Source organism: Eurosta solidaginis, chromosome 1 (assembly GCF_040869045.1).
Source record: "Eurosta solidaginis isolate ZX-2024a chromosome 1, ASM4086904v1, whole genome shotgun sequence".
In the NCBI taxonomy this organism is placed as follows: domain Eukaryota; kingdom Metazoa; phylum Arthropoda; class Insecta; order Diptera; family Tephritidae; genus Eurosta; species Eurosta solidaginis.
The window spans coordinates 319,732,255-319,751,204 of NC_090319.1; the positions used below are offsets into that span (position 1 = coordinate 319,732,255).

Sequence of the window (18,950 nt, forward strand, 5' to 3'; positions counted from 1 at the left end):
GCCATCACCAGCAGAGCAGGTCTTCCCAGCTGGTCGATTCACCTAGGGATGTTAGTTTGTGGAGCCTCTGACGCTTTTTTTATGCCATTGGCATTAAGTCGGCATCCCGAGTTTTTGTGGTGTCAAGCAGGAAGCAGCGTGCATACATATGTATTGTTTATCATAAAAGGCATAAATAGAATTAGGCGGCACAGTCTCCTTTCAGTCTGTCCAATCCCTAGCCCCGGCCCCGGCCCTGGCATCGAAATTCTGTAACGAAGGTCCAATGAAACGAACTATTTCATCACGCGGGGGGGGATCATATATAATCGACTGTTAAAGGATGTGTTTCCACATTACATTTGAATTGGTGGTTTGTGCTATGTGGGAACATACCACGCAGGGACATACATACATATGTATGTACATTAGGGTGGTTCTATTTGTATGGATGAAAGTTAATGAAATTTCGCAGGCTCAAAAATATTTTTTTTTTTGGGTATGCGTAGTGGAATTTTTTTTCGTGAGCCCAAATCCTATCGAAAAATCGATGGCGCGATAACGTTTAATAAATCGACCTTGTCTAATGTACATATATACAGAAAGTGTGCTTTCTTCTGGAAAGGCGTGTGTGGGACTTTAAAGCGAATCACAGAGTCCGTTTGCTGTCCAACTCATGTTTCCTTTGATATCACACTTCTTTTATCCACAGTGCCCAAAACTCTGAACTCCCTTATTATAATTTTTAGAAATAGTTTGACAGTTGCATAGAATATGTAAGGGCGGCAACTCTGTTTTGGTCTGAGCAGTAGTAAGTGACGAGCAGCCGACGAGAGTGTACGCCGCGCAAGGCGTAGTATCAATCTTAATTTTCATACATTCAAACATTATTAAATTTCATATGAATATTTTTATTAACTAACTCATTAAATATTTAAACTAAAGTGCGAGTGTTCATTTATTTAAATCGGATACACCAAACCCATGTTTCCAAGCCCCTTTCAAATATGACACCTAAATAGAGAACATACTGCAGTTCTTTGTTTATGTAAGTAATAGAACCAACTTGAGAAAAACGCGCAACTGAGTATAAAATGTTTGCTATTACCCAGCTCATATTTTCTTACTTGCTGAAGTTTTTTTTTTTTTTTTGTTTTTTTATTTATTCATTGCTGGTTGATGGCTCACCACTACCATTCTCCTATTCGGGCGGTCATATGATGCAGCTCCGCTACTGAGCAACATCGTTCGAAAACTCGACACGTTTCCGTTGGCTGGATCAATGTCTCGAAAGTCGGCGTCACTGCTGTCGTCGCTGCTAATATAGCTTCCGTTGGCTGTTGGCTGTTTTGACTACTTGGTCTGAGATCCATATGCGGTGAAATTCAGTTTCAGCTTTCATTCATTTCAATTCCAGCATCCAAACGTGTTTCGCCAATCCAATCGCATATTCACTTCAAACTAAACAATTAAGCTTTTCAAAAATCTGCTTATTTGTGTTTTTGTTGTACATAGTACTTATCTGAATATGTATGTATGTATGTATGTACATATATTTAGTAGTTTGGTAAATAAATGTGCCTAACCGATAGCAGAGAGGAAGTATCTCAATAAATTTAATAAATCGTGAATGTTATTTAATAAATAATAAATATAAAAATTGAATAATAAATAATTTAACAATAAGAATTTGCATAAAATATAAGAGGTTTAATAATATTATAAATTGAATATTGTCATCTGCAACAATTTACAATCTAAATGTAATATTGAGTGTTACAAGTGCAAAAAAAAAAAAAAAGAAAATCTAATACATATGTACATATGTAGATATATACACATATGTATATGTATGAACAATTGTGATTGTGCACCATATACAAATTAATCTGGAAACGCGATCTAAAGAAATTTCATTAAAAACTCATTAAATTAAAAAAATAAAAAATTGTGCTTACATTTATTATTAAAAAGATAACAACAGTTTAGAAAAAAAAAAAACATTTTCCATGTTTATTTAACTCTTTGTTCGTGTGCTATGTCTTATAATTTATTTGTATTTATTCTCCGTTATTGTTAAAATATTAATAAAAAAATTATAATAAAAAAAATTAATTTTTAAAATATCAATCGAGCGCCATATACCGCTAGTTCCACCGATTTATTGTTAATTATAAAGCATATTGGATTCTTTCAACTCTCTCAATACATAAACAAAACAGAGAACAATAGTGACGACGGCATTTTAGCACGAACAAACTGCAAATTTACCGGCGGCAAGACGGATATTTTACGAAGGTATGACACGAATAATAGATTTTCTGGGATTGGCGATCTGCAGTAACAAATATCGTAATAATAAACAAGTAAAGGTGTCTAAGTTCGGGTGTAACCGAACATTATAGACTCAGCGTGAGCTTCAATTGTACATTTCTTTTCAGATAAATTACTTTTCTACATAACACGTGGCATCGCCCGTTTAAAAGCAAAATGTCTCCCCATTTCCTCTTACAGTAAAACTTGATAAGTGAAATATGATTGATTCAAAACTATTTTTTGCTAAGTTATAGCTTATTATTCTAGTATACGATCGTTTTTAACTTGTTTTATATCTAAGTTGCCGTGGTCTTTAACCAATCCCGTCCTAGAAATATTTTCTACTTTAGGAAAAATTTGTGTACCCAATTTTATTACGATGCAAATTTTTCTTCGAGTTATGGCTCCCGAAACATAGAAAATGCTTAGTCATAAAAGGGGCGGTGCCACACCCATTTTCAAAAATTTTAGTGTTTTCCAATTTAATGTTATAATTCAATTTAAAAAGTAAAATTCTATTGCTACAAAGCTCTTTTTCGCTAAGATATAGTTTATTATTTTCGTCTACGACCCTTTTAAAAATCTTTTATATAAAAGTGGGCGTGGTCTTTAACCGATTTCGTCCATTTTTTGCAAAAATATTTCCTGCTATAGGGAAAATTTGTGTACCAAATTTTATTACGAAATGCTAGTTTTTCTTCGAGTTATGGCTCCTGAAACATAGAAAATTGCTTAGTCATAAAAGGGGCGGTGCCACGCCCATTTTTTTAAATTTGAAGTTTTTCCTATTTATTGTTATAAATCCACTTGGGAAATGAAATACCATTGATAAAAAAGCTCTTTTTTGCAAAGATATAGCTTGTTTTATTCGTCCACGACCCTTTTAAAAATCTTTTATATAAAAGTGGGCGTGGTCTTTAACCCATTTCGTTAATTTTTCTTCAAAGCATTCCTTATTGTAAAGGCAACCTCTCTGCCGAATTTTGTTACGATAGGTTTAACGATTTTTGATTTATGATTAATAATATTTGTAAAATTGATTTTATCACAAGTGGGCGGTGCCACGCCCATTTAAATTTTTTTTTTGAAATTTTTATCAAGAGTCTCAATATCACATGTCAAATTTCAACATTCTAGGTGTATTATTTACTAAATAATCAGGTTTTTTGTGTTTTCCAAAATGTTATATATATAAAAAATGGGCGTGGTTATCATCCCATTTCGCTCATTTTCAATACCAATCTATTCTGGGTTCAGATAAGCCCGTGTGCCAAATTTGGTGAAAATATCTCAATATTTACTCAATTTATCGTGTTAACGGACAGACGGACGGATATGGCTCAAACAAATTCGTTTTCGATACTGATGATCTATATCTATCTCGATTCCTTTATACCTGAGTATAAGAAATATATTTACAAAAAAACCTACTGAATTAAAATTTTGTCATGCTAAGTCCACTTTACACTCAAAATTTTTTTCTGACATTGCTAGAGGGAAGAAAAGTTGTGTTGGAAGCAAAGCAAGTATCAAAAGTGCTAGATCCTTTAAAACTATGAAGGATAAAAACTGCCACCTTCATACATTTTCTAAACATTTTGTAACTCTTAAAACTCGCTAAATAGAGTGAGCTGATTTAAGCGCCGTACGGTGGGGTATTTGAACAATCTAGCTGGCCAACATTAAAACAGCAGTTATTTGTGTTCAAAAAGTGGTTGTATCACTCCATTGTTATGAAAGAAAATCTTCGACAGTAAATTCACGGTGTTCCGGCAGAATTACTATGAATTGGCCCTCGGTTGCGGATGGACCCGGGGTAATTTTTTGGCATTACCTGAGATATGTCAATATGGGTATCAAACGAAAAGTATTTTAATCCGCATTTCTATTAACATTTTTAAGAAGGGTTGCCACTTAGGGTTGCCACCTCACCTTTTTTATATTTCTTTGTATATCCCCTACCATCTCGGAAACGGCTTAACCGATTTGAATCAAATTTGGTACATCGATATAGTATTACATTTTAAGACTTTCCAACTACGTGTTACCACTGAGGATGTTTTCACAAGGTTGCCACCTTTTGCCAATAATGGTATCAGTCTCTTACAAAGTTTATCACCACTCGAAAAATCGCGGGTATGCGCAGTCGTTTTTGTTATTAAACTTTGAAACAAACACAAGCTTATGTATTGCCAAAAAATTACTGACATGATATGCCATGAAAAAAAGATATATCTTTTTGTTTGCAAGGTTTTTAAAAAATTTAGTATTGAAAAGTAGCGGTTAGCTCCGTTGACGTTGCAGATGGGTTTTGGGGTATGTATACTATTCAGTGGACATCTGGGAACGTCAGGGAGTATATTTAAAAAAAAAAAATTGGAATATTTTAAAAAATCGACTTTTGGCCTGCCAGATTTATCAAATAGCCTACCGTGCGCCGTTCAAAAGTCTGAAGCCTCCTACCCCATTAACGGTCATGGATTAATCCTTTGCGGAACATTTTTTTTAGTTCTGAAATCAAATTATTTAAATCAGAATTGCCAAAATCTCTACTAAGGTAGTAAATTTGTAGCTTCTTAACCCTTTAACGGCCGTTTATTAACCAGCTAACGTTCATGTGGCCTTTTTTTTGATCTGAATCAAAATAGCTATATTTACACAAAAATAGTGAACGTGCAGCGTCCCAACTTAATAACTGCTATGTATTAACCCATTAGTGACCGTTTTTATTTTGAACTTAATTGGTTGTTCTAAGAACTGAGTTAATCAGAATATGGAGCAGGGAAGGTTACTTATGCGATATAAATATGTAATAAGAGCTTATATAAATCGTCGGTCCAATGCCAAAGTCACGAATGTGCATATTTTGTGTTTTGAGAAAAACGCGTAAGACATAGTTAAAAATAGAGATTTAATTAATATAGATTTAATTTTGTATTTTTCAAACACTATTGGAAGGTTTACTGTATTTCTGCCATGAAAAGTTTTTGGTGAAACCTCATCTGGCTAGAAGATGCCATTCAGAGTAGAGGTTTACGCCGATCACTTTATCGGCGGCGTAGGCTCTACTATATACCGGCGGCGTGACCGTCGTGGCACAGGGCGCCTCCAGTTTTTTCGGCTGTTTTTAAGAGCTAGAATTCCGGATGTGGGAACAGTAGCAATCCCGACCACCAGTCGCTACCACGCCTATTGACCCTCACACCATATGCCAGCACAGAAGCTGCGAATTCAAACTCATACCTTCCTCGACGTCACTTACCTAGAAGCTCTAGTTGTAGCTCCGAAGACTTTCTAAAGGATGTTTTTGTCGCGCTATGCTGCCGAGCTATACCAGAGAAACACCTTGAAACGTTAGGGACTGACTGTTCGGGCAAGGATGCGCCCTCGAAATCATAAGCAGTCTAAGTGGATGTCATTGCGTAACTCATGGGAGAAAATCGTATAATCCTCGGCGCATCTACATAATTAAAATTTTACAAGGACCCTGGATAAAATTTTTTAAATGTAGGCCAAAGTTTGCAGACGTTTGTGTTCACAACATTGATTTCAATAGGCTTGGTTAAATCAAAACGATATTTTAGAATGAAAGTTGACCGATTATAAGTTGAAAGATGTTAACTGCTGTTTTCCGGCATTATGATATAAGAGCTTATTATGGATGACCGCGTAGCTTCAGTTCAGACTAGCTCGATTGTCCACTACGTTATGGTAGTAGCAAACACGGTCATTAGTTCGGTTTTGGGAAAGCTGAAAGAATAAGACTGGTAAAATCAACCGAAATACGGAACAATTCAACCGAAATTTCTGTCAATTTTTATCCATCGCAATAAGATGTTGAATCAACTGCGCACAAGTCGTTGATTCGTAATTGAATGTTTTAGTAGTCAAATGAACAAAAAAAGTTGTTGCGACAGCTTTGTATGAAAGTATCTATGTTGCCATCCATATAAATATGTAAATAAATGTAAGGCGCGATAACCTCCGAAGAGATTTTAGGCCGAACTTCTCTTCCAATTTGCGTCGTGCTCCTTTTTAATTTTTCTTACAAATTGGCGGGACGGGATCTACTTGATTTATGCCGACTCCGAACGATATCTGCAAGGCATATGAGTTTTCACTGAGAGCATTTCATGGCGGAAATACAGCCGGAGTGCTTGCCGAAGACTGCCAACGGGCGACCCCGCTTAGAAAATTTTCTTCTAATTGAAAAAGCTTGTTTCTAAAATTTTTATGTTGCTTTGCCCGGGGTGTAGTCCCAGGGTCTTCGGTGTGGTAGGCGGAGCACGCTACCATCACACCACGGCGGCTGCCATATAAATATGTAAATATGTGAATATATAAATACGCATGCTTGCTACATATACATACATATGAATATATGAATATAGAAATGAAACTGTATCTCAATTCTTTCAGTTGCCCAGCTCATTCTCAATTTCTTCTCTCGCATGTAGTTGCCACACTTGATTGTTTCGAACAAAACTTTTAATATAAATAATTGACATAACATTTTAAATAGAGAACTTGTAAGTTATAGAAAAGTAAAGAATCATATCGTAGGAAGGTAATTCACCACTGGAGTAACTTTACATGTAATAAGGCAAGTTTAATTTTCGTAACACTTTAAGTTGAAACGATTCCAAAACAACTCAAACTTTTATTTTGTCGGAAACATTAACATTAAACAAGGATGTGTTTTTATTATCTTATTAGATTCGTTCGCGTGAGAATTCACAAAAACTTGAACAAAATGTTACTAACTTTGGAAAAATCCTGTTCGTTCAAGCAAAACTTTTGCAACAAGAGGGCGCAATTTTGCTGTTCGCTTGGACGAGAAGTTGCAAAATTGTACCTGATAAATAGTTGTCCCGGTATATCATAATTTTTTGCACAGTAGCACAAAGTAGAGAGCGCAGTGAGCGTAAATTTGCTCATGTATTGACGGTTGATCGCCGTTGAAATGACCTGTAAGATCAGTTGTGTTAACAGAGATTGATTAGCAATCTGTCAATTTTACAGAATTTTGTTAACTTAAGAGCGACAATTTCTCTTCTGTTGAAATGACTAAACTAATTTGTTCGCTTGATAAAGAACTCGGTGGAATTAACCATAATTCGATCAATTTCACCGAATCTCCGTTAAGTCAAGAACAATAGAACCAATTTGCTGATTTTACTAGCACCATCTCTTTCAGTGTAAAAGGGGCCGTAACGTGCAGGTGATATTTAAACTTGGCTGATGGCTGTAATCAATATGATTCACTCCAAGGGACTAGTTTGGATAGAGGAAATGTCAAACCTGGAGACTTGCGTGCTGAAGGATGAAAATCAAAATTAACATTTCAGACGCTATTGTATAGTTTCGCAAAAAAACAACAGATTTTTGAATGTAAGCCCAAGTGATTTTCCAAACCCTTCTCATATGTACATATATCTTCAACTTAAGTGTGAGGTAAGAATCATTTCAAAGGAGTGTTTATGCCCATAGAACCTACTAAAGGCTCCATTACTGATATTTAGCATAGACTTGACTTGGCTTGCGAACTGTCACTTACAGTTCTGTTAAATGAACATTGCATGTTACTGGTTACTCAAAACTTAACTTGACTTAAAAGTCTGTTGAATTTAGATTTTCTATGTAAGTTCTAAGTGACGTTTACATTTTGAGATGCCATTTGTTTGTTTCCATTTCATTTAGACATTTTGTCGTACAAATTGACATTTATTTAAAAATAAATTTCAACGCTGATTATGATGCCAGATTTTATGCGCCAAGTGGAGTATAATCGTGGCTAAGTTGCCAAGTTTATGCCAAGTCAAGTCAAGTCTATGCTAAGTATCAGTAATGGGGGCTTAAAGGATTTTGCATCACTGACTTCGCTTATTCTTTCATCCAGTGAAAAGAGGCGTCACACGATACTTTTGTTGTTGCCAAAGCAAATTACTCGATGTTTTCTCAAGGTAGTCGTTGGTTTTTTTTGCCAGATGTATTTATAAAAACGCCTTCTATACATTTTCGTGGGGTATTTGTGTTTATTTTATTGATTGTATTAAATTAATTAATTAATTCTCTTTCCAAAAATCGTAATTATGCAAAGTCACTTCACCGCATAAATATATAGGATGCAGTTAAAGAAAAACTTCCTTGAGAATTACATTCGACATGACAGGGTTGCTTTGGCAACAACAAAAGTATCGTGTGACGTCTCTTAACAAATATATACTCTTTGATCCAGTCGTAATATCAATAAAGTGATCACATAAATTTATTATATAACTTTTCTTTTAGTGTTTTGTTTTAATAACTTGGGGAATTGGGTGATGCAAAGTCCGTGTTAAGCTGACATCGAAAGCGCCTGTTTTTTTTTTAAATAACTCTTGAACAGTTAGAAAGAGTTAAATTTCGCAATTAGTTTCTTATAACTGGCAGTGATGTGCATCCGTTGATATCACTTTCGACCATATCCGACCAATTTTCGACATGAACAATAAATGGCCTAAAAAGTCTTAAACGAGTAGATATTGTAACGCGCCGGACGCCGCCGCCCCCGCAGCGCCGATATTATTGAGATTTGGCGGCGGCGTGCAAAAAACTACCAAAATCGGCGGTGGCGGCGTATATCTTTACTTCGTAATAGTTCTCAAGACCTCCTTTATGCTTGTCACTAATAATCTGTATACTTCCTCTAGCTGGTTCACTTTTATGTAGCTGTCCAACAAACGAGAATCCCATTTTAAAGGATAAACTTGACAATTACCTTAAATACCCAGCACACTCTTGCAGGCGCACAGTGCGGGATTCAAGGGGTTGTGTAGCGCATTATATAGCTTCTCCAACCCAATTGTCAACCTCACCTTCGAGCGGCGAATCCCGTTTCACTAACAGACGAGGCTCTGGCGACCCCAAGCTCCTCATGGAACTTGGGGGTGGGGAGGGAGGGATGGCCTGAAGGTTCAATGTGGCCATATAAATCGTTCCCGAGATGGTCGGGCCAGCACCTTAATGGTGCTGTGTTACCGGAGCGTTTCGGATCTGTATCCGACAAAGGACCATCACATCGATAACACTCCCCAAAGCCTTCGGAAAGTAACCTAATCGCTACAACAACAACAACAACAACAGGCGCACAGTGCCATGGAGGCTTTCTTCCACTTACAGTCTCCACGATAATTTTGTGTCTTGTATGATTCCGAGCACTGAGAAACTTAAACAAAACTATGCGTTTGGGCGTACCTACATAAGTTAAGATATTCACTTATATACAAATATATCTGCATACATATGCATATAAAAAGTTCTGAAATAAACTTACTTTCTCATGCGGAGTAATCTTAGCGCATTCATATGTGTAGTACACATAGTACACATTGTGTACCCTCGTGGCCTATACGCAATAGATTGAAGATGGTCGATCAAGATAATCAAGCGGCCCGTTTAAGAATAGTTCACATGTCAAATGTCTTAGCAATCATTTAATTACCCCCTTACGAAATTTCTTAAGATTGTTTGCAATTACAAGGAATACCAAATAATCGTTTACAAGTATTTTGATGTAAGCAGTTTCAAAAAAAAAAAAAAAATATAAAATATGCGATACCACAATACGGGTCAGTCATGAGTGAGAGTTTTGATATGTGAGATATTTGATAGAGATTACGAGCATTGTTAGTTTGTTGGCAGATAACCGAACAGAAGGGTAAGCGCGTGCGTATGCATTTTCTGTATCAGCGGACCTCACAGGATAACAGCAGCGAAAAGAAAAAGCAAATACTTTGTTGTTGTTTTACTAGATATTCGATATTGTTTCATTAAATCAATGCGCTATTGAAAAATTAGAAACTAGCGAGCGAGCAAGTGCGATGTTGTAGTTGTCGGTTTTATTTCATTCTCGTGAAAATTGTTCCTTAAATGAATTGAATGTCCTTCTTATTGATATTGTTGTATTTGTTGCATGATGTTCCTATGTAGTGGCTGCTGCCATTTCGTTCGTGCCACACAGTGTGAGTTGTGTGTGGCTGTTGATCGAAGTGATTCGATATTGGTGATGAACGTGATCCAGACAAAGGATGTCAATGTCGATTTGTTGTTGCTTATTATGTTGTTAGCTAGTGGTGTGAACATAAAGGAGAGAAGTGAGAAATTGTTAAAATTAAATAAAAGTATATAAATATAAATTTACTAGGGTGGTTGGAAAAAAAGTTGGTTTCCTTGAAATTGGTTCACTACTTTCATAAACATTAAAAGTCATATATTCAATGAAGAAAGGTATAACTAATTTTTTTAACTTAGCGTTAATTTAAGAATTTGTCAAAATTGTTTGAGTTTAACTCCTCATGAGAAGCTAACTCCGAGTTAGGTTAGGTAGAACTGGCCGGCACATAAGGACCTCACATAGATTGAAAGAGTCCGTAGTGTTACCAGAAGTTTATTTTAACGACCAAACTGAAAACCTCTATCAAAAACTAGGACCTATGTTATAAAATAACTCCGTCCTCTTGGCAAATACTAAAAGCTTCCTAGGACTTAAGCCACTTGCTGCTTCTTGATCTGGCAGCTGTATCACTCCTAATAGCTTGAGTCTTAGCTCTGCTCCCATCGTTTCCTCCTCCAACCCGCACTTCCTACATCTGCTATCACTGGCCAAGCCTAATTTAAAGGCATGTGACGCCAGAAGGCAGTGTCTAGTCAGAATACCCGTCATGAGTTTACAGTCCTCTCTTTTTAATGAGAGAAGCAACTTTGTTAGTCTAAGGTTGTAAGACCTACACATAATTTTCAACACTTTACAGCCCCGCGCTTGAACCTACACCTTTCCCGTTTGGTCAATCATGTGCACCTCTCGCCTTCGCTTCGTTTCGCCCAGTCTAATTGGGATGTCTAAGGAGCAAGCTTCAAGGGATGCGCCCTTTTTAGTTAGTTCATACGCTTTTTCATTCACATCTGTTGCCATATGCCCTGGGACCCAATATAGATGTATGCTGCTCCCTGTCCCGATTTTCTCCAGAGACTGTTTACACTCTAACACGCATTTAGATGCTGTGCTATGCGAGATTATTGCCTTAATTGCTGCTTGACTGTTAATATAGAAGTTAACACGGTTGCAGCTTAAGCTATTCCCTTCCAGTATTTCTACTGCTTTGGTTACGGCTAATATTTCCGCTTGGAAAACGCTGTAGTAATCCGGCAGCCTGTAGGATCTGTTTATTTCCTGATCAACATAGTATACCGCAGACCCTACTCCTTCCACTACTTTGGCACCATCTGTGTACACATGTATCGCCTCGTCCGCCATTTGAGCACCCTTGCGCCAACTGTCCACCTTTATTGTGGCCTTAAGATCTCCCTCGAAGCGCAGATAGGGAATCAGGTAGTCACTTCGTCTTGTGATTGATGACGCGATAATACTATGGCCATATGGTCGGCGCTCAAGCTGCCCCGAGGCACCGAGCCTGGTTGCAGTTGTTAATGTAAATCCGAGTTACAAATATAAATTGTTTCTCCGCATGCGACCTTATTTTGCTTCTGATACTAAAATTCTTCGTTAGATATATCAATTTTTTTTTAAATAAAAATTTGGTTAGGGTGGCTGCCGCCGTGGTGTGATGGGAAAAGCAACATCAAAATTCTAGAATCTTTTCAATTAGAAGAAACTTTTTCTAAGCCGCTCGGAGTCAGCATAAAACAAGTAGGTCCTGTCCCGCTAATTTGTAGGAAACATTAAAAATGGAGCACGACGCAAATTGGAGGAGAATCTTGGCCAAAAATTCCTTCGCGGGTTATCGCGTCTTACATTTATTTTTTATTTAGACTGAATTGGGCGTTCCATAGGGATCTCACATACATTTAGTGTGCCCATAGTGCTACCAGTTTGTTTTACGACCGAAAACTCTTCGACAAGTAGGACGTGTGTTATAAAGGCAATCCTTTCTAGCTACCCTCCCTATTTGCTGCTTCTACACCATTTCCAGTTGTATATGAGAAAGCGTTACGAAAATAAGAACAGGCCATTGTATATGAGAAATCGTAATATAGAAATGAGAATAGTAACTTGTAAATGAGAAAGCGTCAGTTGGAAATAAGACTTGTTGATTGTAAATTAGTTTAGCCAATTGTAAATTAGAAAAAGCGTCAAATATAAATGCGAAAGCGTCACATAAAAATGAGGGAAGTCAATTGTAAAATGCGAAAGCAAAACATCGAATATAAGAAGAGTCATTTGTAAATGAGAGAGCGTCAAATCAAAATGAGCAAGCGTCAGTTTTATTTGAGAATAGTCAAATGCCATGTCTGGATTGTGAAGGAATTCTCCGAGCCATTCATAACAAAATGAGGCTTAAGACAACGCGGCTCACTGTCGTGCGATTTCTTTAACATAATGCTGGAGAAGATTATTCTAGCAGCAGAACTAAACCATGATTGTAGAATCCATTATAAGAGCGTACAATTACGGACGTATGTTGATGATATCGATATTAGTGGCCTGAAAAAAGCGCTGCGAGTTCTGCCGTCTCTGGATTAGCCAAAACAGTGGGTATTGCGGTAAACAAGGGCAAGACGAAGTACTTGCTGCGATCAAAAAAAAATCAATCGGCTCATTTGCGCCTTGCGGCTACGCCACTGTTGATGGATATAACTTCGAGACTGTGAAGGATTTCGTCTATTTGGGAACCAGAATTAACAGCAAAAACAAGTTCAGCTTAGATATCAAACAGTGAATAACTCTTGCCAATAAGTGTTACTTTGGACTGAGTAGGCAATTGAAAAGTAATGTCTTCTCACGACGAAATCAAAATCGCACTATACAAGTCGCTTACCATACCTGTCCTGATATATGGCTCAAAATCATAGACAGTGTCGAGAGAAGAAAAGATAGCTCTTGGAGTGTTCGTGCGAAAAGTTCTCCGAAAGACTTATGGTCCTGTCCGTTATACCGACGGGAAACTGGGATAGTTACCGTGATTTGTTACAAAACTTGAACACAAGCGAGAATTTCGAGAATCGAAAAATCAAGAACTCAGGTCCTCGCACGATTCTCGAAATACGTGTAGAGCTCGCGTGCTTGTCGTCATTAAATTTCATCGCTGCATTGTCAGTCTAATATAGAGTTTACGATTTATTCTCGAACACAAGAAGTCGATATTTGCAATAAATTTCTTCTCGAACAAAATTTCAGAAATCGTAAGTTCTACTTCATTTATTATCTTAAGTCAATATTTATACGCTTTTGTAAGAGATGGTTACCGGAACACTCACAAAATAAACCTGGGACTTGACAACTTGTCTAAAAACTAGATTGCGGCTCCTGGCCTTTATACATAAAGCGGCCTATATGAACAAATTAGGTCCGGTTTCTCAGTGTAACTTGATGGGCCGTGAAATTTTATGTAAACGACGAAAGTGGCAAGGTTAAACTTAGCTCAACTTAAACTCGCACTAAACAAGGAGACCTTACTGGTTGTTTACGTGGCAGCATTTAAACCTTATAAATCATCCCATAATTTACTTCCGTGTCGAGCTTGGGGTCGCCACAGCTTTGGTTGTAAAATATGCGTAAGTTGGTGAGATTGGTAAGGGAATTGAAGGATCTATGTACTCTCTGAATGACACAGCAACATCAGTTTCATTAAGCAGGGTAAATACATATTGTAATGAATTTAGGGAAATTCCGCTTATTTCAAATCTTTTGCTAACGTTCGAATCGCTGAACTGTCGAATATATAAATTCAATATTCTGTATTGCAAAATGGTCTTTATTAGACTACTTTGGGAGTAGTACAAGTATACTTCACAATTATACTGTACTTCGCAACTAATAGCGTGTTTAAATCAAACTGACTCGTTATTACTCAGCTTGCGCTGCTTTTATACTCTCGGTTTCCTCGTTCACCCGTTTCTCCTAAAGTCTAGTACTATCGCGAACAGTTGTAGCTCATACTTGGTTAGTTACCAGCTATATAAGTACATGTATATTTGTAGTTTATAGACATAAGCGTGTGTATGTGTGAGTAACTACTTCGGCGGATGACGATATCTGTGTGTAAGAGATAGCTCTTCGTCGCCTTATGCAGAAGTTGCTTGCTTTAATGTTTTTGTTATTGCGTGATTATTTACTAACAGCCTAGTGATGTCATTATTCGCTACAATATATTATTTGTGGTAAGTGCTCTGATCGGTGAGCGATGAATAATTTGTTATTGATACAAATGCCGTTTTCAAGCAATTATCATTGCTTTAGGCCTCGATGCACTGCGATATTTTCTTAGATCTTTTGTGATTGACCTTTCAGCCTATTATAATATGTGGAGGCCTTTAATATATTTACGTACTTTTTAATTCCTTTTACTCCATATCACGAGGGGACTAAGAGTCACGCCACCTAATGGGAGCGTTCCTGCCTTGCCAGAGCATTCGCAGAGAATGGGAGCTGTTGTGACAGCCTTCACAAAAGCGAGAGATATCTGTATCTGATAGATTAAACTAATCTAGGTGATATCGTAGACTACAGTGTTCCGTATTGTACCTAGTAAGGGTATGATAAAATCCTTGCTGGGGGTATAAGCAATATATATTAGGGTGGCTATTGTTAAACAAGTTGGCTTATCTATAGAAAAACGAAAATTTTAAAGTTTGAGACAAAAATAATAGAACCAAAAATAGTTACTAAATTCTTTGATGCCGTAAAGATGATCTATTTCCCATAAAAAATTTTATGGAACTTTTTATAAAAGTTTGTTTTTTTTTGGTAAACAATGGACACCCTAATATATTGAACATAATATTTTTATATTTTATATTTATGCACACAATATGGCACATTCAATTCGCAACAAGAATTTTGGAAAATTACAACAAGATTTTATCTGTTTTTTGTGATCATAATTTGCTGATACAAAATTTTCTTTTGCTATTTTCCAATATGCTGCACATTTGAATTCTTCAATTTTTATTTATTTTTTGTTCAAATTTTAATTTGGCTTGTTGACGAAGCGGCGAGACCGCTGAGTACTATTTGAGAAGCGTGAAGAAGTATTAAAAAAAAAAACACGAAAATGTGCATTTTATGCCTTGTACGCGCTTGCGCATAAATTAAATGTCACTGACACGAATGATGAGCCTATTGATGGATGGAAGTAAGAAGCTGGAAAAGCAATTCCAAGGAGAAGTGGAAGTTACCTTTGCTTGTGTGGATTTGATTGCACTCATAGGCAACACTATATGTATTTGGTGATAACGTAGGCTGATTTTTATGTTTTATGTCGCAAGGCTTTTTTTTGATTTCTTTATAATTGAATGCTTTATAAGATAAATTTAAAAAGGCTCTAAAGTGGCGGGATCATGAAACGAAAAACATGTTAAGAAGATTCTGAGAGATTCAGTTTTTATAAAATCTTGGTTCTAATCGGAATTAGATGGATAAAACTGCAGACGTTCTTAGTTACAAAAGCTCATAGCGTTTGATGGAGAGACTTACTGATATGACAAGATTTTCGCTTCGAGCTAAATATCTCTAGAATCACTTATTTCCTAAGCGAGTTAGTTGAAATTGATACGAATTTTTCAAAATCATACTACCCTCAAATTCTAGCTTTCGCTACGCTAAAACTTCATTGCCAAAAATCCATATATGTAATACTCCTATATTGCTAATACAAAATGCTCACAATGAGTTTTGAATTCGAAATCAAAACGAGACCACCTACAAAATTTTTGTGATTGTAGCAGCATAAGTGTGACAAGAACAAATTTAAATTTAGACACATTCGATTATTAAATACAAAAACAACAAGTGAGGAAGGCTAAGTTCGGGTGTAACCGAACAACACATACTCAGTTGAGGGCTTAGCTGCGTTGCTTTCGTAGGGTTTCGTAGATGGTTTATAAGTGGTTTTTAATTCCATATCACATGCGTTTGGAAAATATCGACCAAATCGTAGACCAAGGGTGACGTTTTTTTGACCAATATTCCTTCATCCCATGTCAAATAAGGGAAAATGAACCTAGGGTAACCCTGGAATGTGTTTGTATGACATGGGTATGAAATGAAAGGTATTAAATGGTATTTTAAAAGGGAGTTGGCCTTAGTTCTACAGGTGGACGCCTTTTCGAGATATCGCCATAAAGGTGGACCAGGGGTGACTCTAGAATGTGTTTGTACGATATGGGTATCAAATTAATGGTATTAATGAGGGTTTAAAAAGGCCCTTAGCTGTATATGTGAAAGCGTTTTCGAGATATTTACCAAAATGTGGACCAGGGTGACCTAGAACATCATCTGTTGGGTACCGCTAATTTATTTATATATGTAATACCACGAGCAGTATTCCTGCCAGGGGCGTTTTTCCTAGTCGGCATTTTGTCGGCAAAACGATGATCAAAGCTTTCAGTGATTTTTAAAAAATTTACATTTTTTTGTGATAGATACCAAATATGTTGAAGCACTAAAAATGATTTTTAATTATTTTTACTAGTTGGCAATTTGTCGGCAAAATGATGGTAAACAATTTGCAGTGATTCTGAAAAGATTGAAAACTTTGCGTGCTACAAAACGTGATATGTTACCAGATCAGTTAACACTAATACCTGAACCATCATCGACTTCATTACTCCCATCGAAAGAAACAGACACTTGGGTTCAATTCTGCGGCAAGATTGCTGTATTTCTGACAAATTTTGAACGAATGAGTAAGGTCTTGAGTAGAATGAAAAACGAAGCTGTGCCAAATTTGACAGCATTTTTCAACGATGTAACCGACTGTTAAAAGAATATTAACGAAGAGAGTGAAAAATTGTTAGAAATTGCAAAGAAGAGGAAAACAATCTTGGGCGTAATAAATCTTTTCTAAATGTTGGTAGTGAAGCTATAGTAGACCATGCTCCTTGAAAAAGAATGAAAATATCGACTACCAATGAACGCAAATTTTTAAGTGCTCTTGGGCCATACCAGCCAAATCTTGACGTTTATCCAATCAATGCCGAAATTTCGTTGAAAAAGCAATGTCGATTCAAACCTGCATGGTATTCAGAATACTCATTATTAGAGTACAGTTCATATAAAGACGCTGCATTTTGCTTTGTTTGCATTTTATTTTTGGAAGGCATTGGGAGATCGCAAGCTAGTCCAGAATGGGTATCGGTAGGTGTTCGTCAGTGGCATAAAATGAAGAGCCGAGGTCAAAATAAAAAAAGAAAATTGGCTGAACATTTCACTTCAGAATCTCATCGAGCCGTTTTAAGTGATTTCTGCAATTTCATCAATGAAGGAGCCAATATCAAAATCTTAATGGACAAATCCATCAGAGAACACGCGATTCAAGAAGCACAAGAAAAAGAATACCATTTGAAAGTTATGCAAACCCTTGTTGATGTTTCTAGAACCTTGGGAAGGCAGGGCTTGGCTTTTCGTGGCCCATGACAGTTTGGAAAACGGCGATGGAAATTTCCTACAAATTGTCAACCTAGTTTCACGCCATTGCCCTTTATTGAAGAAATGGTTAGATGAAACTTCAAGAAGACCACGTCACGTGTCGGATCTTGGTCTAGCCACACAGAATTAATTCATTGCTCTCTTAGGGACTGAAACTCAAGAAGCCGTTGTAAATGAAGTCAACCAAGCAGGTATTTTTTCTGTCATGGCTGACACTACTCCGGACCCGTCTCATCAAGATCGAATTGCTATTGAGGGCGAACTTGTTCCGGTTGAGCGGCTATTGAAAATGGACGTCGTCCAGACCAAAAAGACGGGTGAAGACTTGTCCAATAAAATTGTGTTGGCTCTTCAATCACTTAAAATTTCTATTAAAAACATCGTTTTCCAATCGTACGACTATGCCAGAAACATGTCGGGCAAATATATTGGCACGCAAAAGAAATTATCGGAAAAGTGTAAAAAAGAAATCCCTTATATTCCATGTCAGGCTCAGCGGACAAACACATTTGTGGAAACAGCGTGCAATACCAGTGCGATAATTACAGAATTTTTCAATGTTTTGGGAGCATTGTACGTTTTTTTTATGGTAGCACAAAACGTTTCAAATATTTGAGAGAAGAATTGGAAAAGATTGAAAACTCATTGCAGTTGAAAAATTTTTCTAAAGCGCGATGGACTGCTAGAGCTGAAACGGTAAAAGCCGTATGGGTTTGTTTTGAAGGTATCGTACATGTTTTAACAGATATAAAAAGGATTCGGAATTTTTCGATAGTAAAGCACGCGCATCCGCTACAACTCTGCTGAAAAAAATTTTAGATTTCGATTTCATTAGCTCCTTATTTTTTTTGTAAAAATATAATGTTCAAAGTCAAACATTTAACTGAGAGCTTGGGCGCTGAAGATTTTAATGTTATTGATGCTCTGTTGTCAATTGAAAGTACATCAGCGTCATTCCAGGAAATGAATGATGAGATTCAGATCAATGCGCTGATAGCTCTGTTAGCTATGCTAAACAATTGGGAATCAGTCCAGAAGGTGATTTTTAAAACATCACAGAACGCGCCGTCTACCCAAAAAGTACGACGAGAGACCAGAAAAAGCAATGATTACGATTTCTTGACATTTTACCGAAAATAATTCAGAACTGTCCTTCAAGTTTTCGACACTGGTATTCAAAATAATATAAAGGACGCTTTTTCGCCATTTTTGCATGTTCAAAAGATTT

At 36.7% G+C, this 18,950-nt stretch overlaps 1 protein-coding gene across 1 annotated transcript in view; it reads left to right on the forward strand.

The window, feature by feature from the left end:
* Positions 1-1,411: 1,411 nt before the first annotated feature.
* sim (single-minded) overlaps positions 1,412-18,950 on the forward strand; it is a 144,549-nt gene continuing 127,010 nt past the window's right edge. Inside the window, exons 1-2 of the mRNA XM_067761768.1 lie at positions 1,412-1,486; positions 2,115-2,277. The gene's annotated coding sequence lies outside the window, so the exon portion shown is untranslated. The remainder of the gene's footprint in view (positions 1,487-2,114; positions 2,278-18,950) is intronic.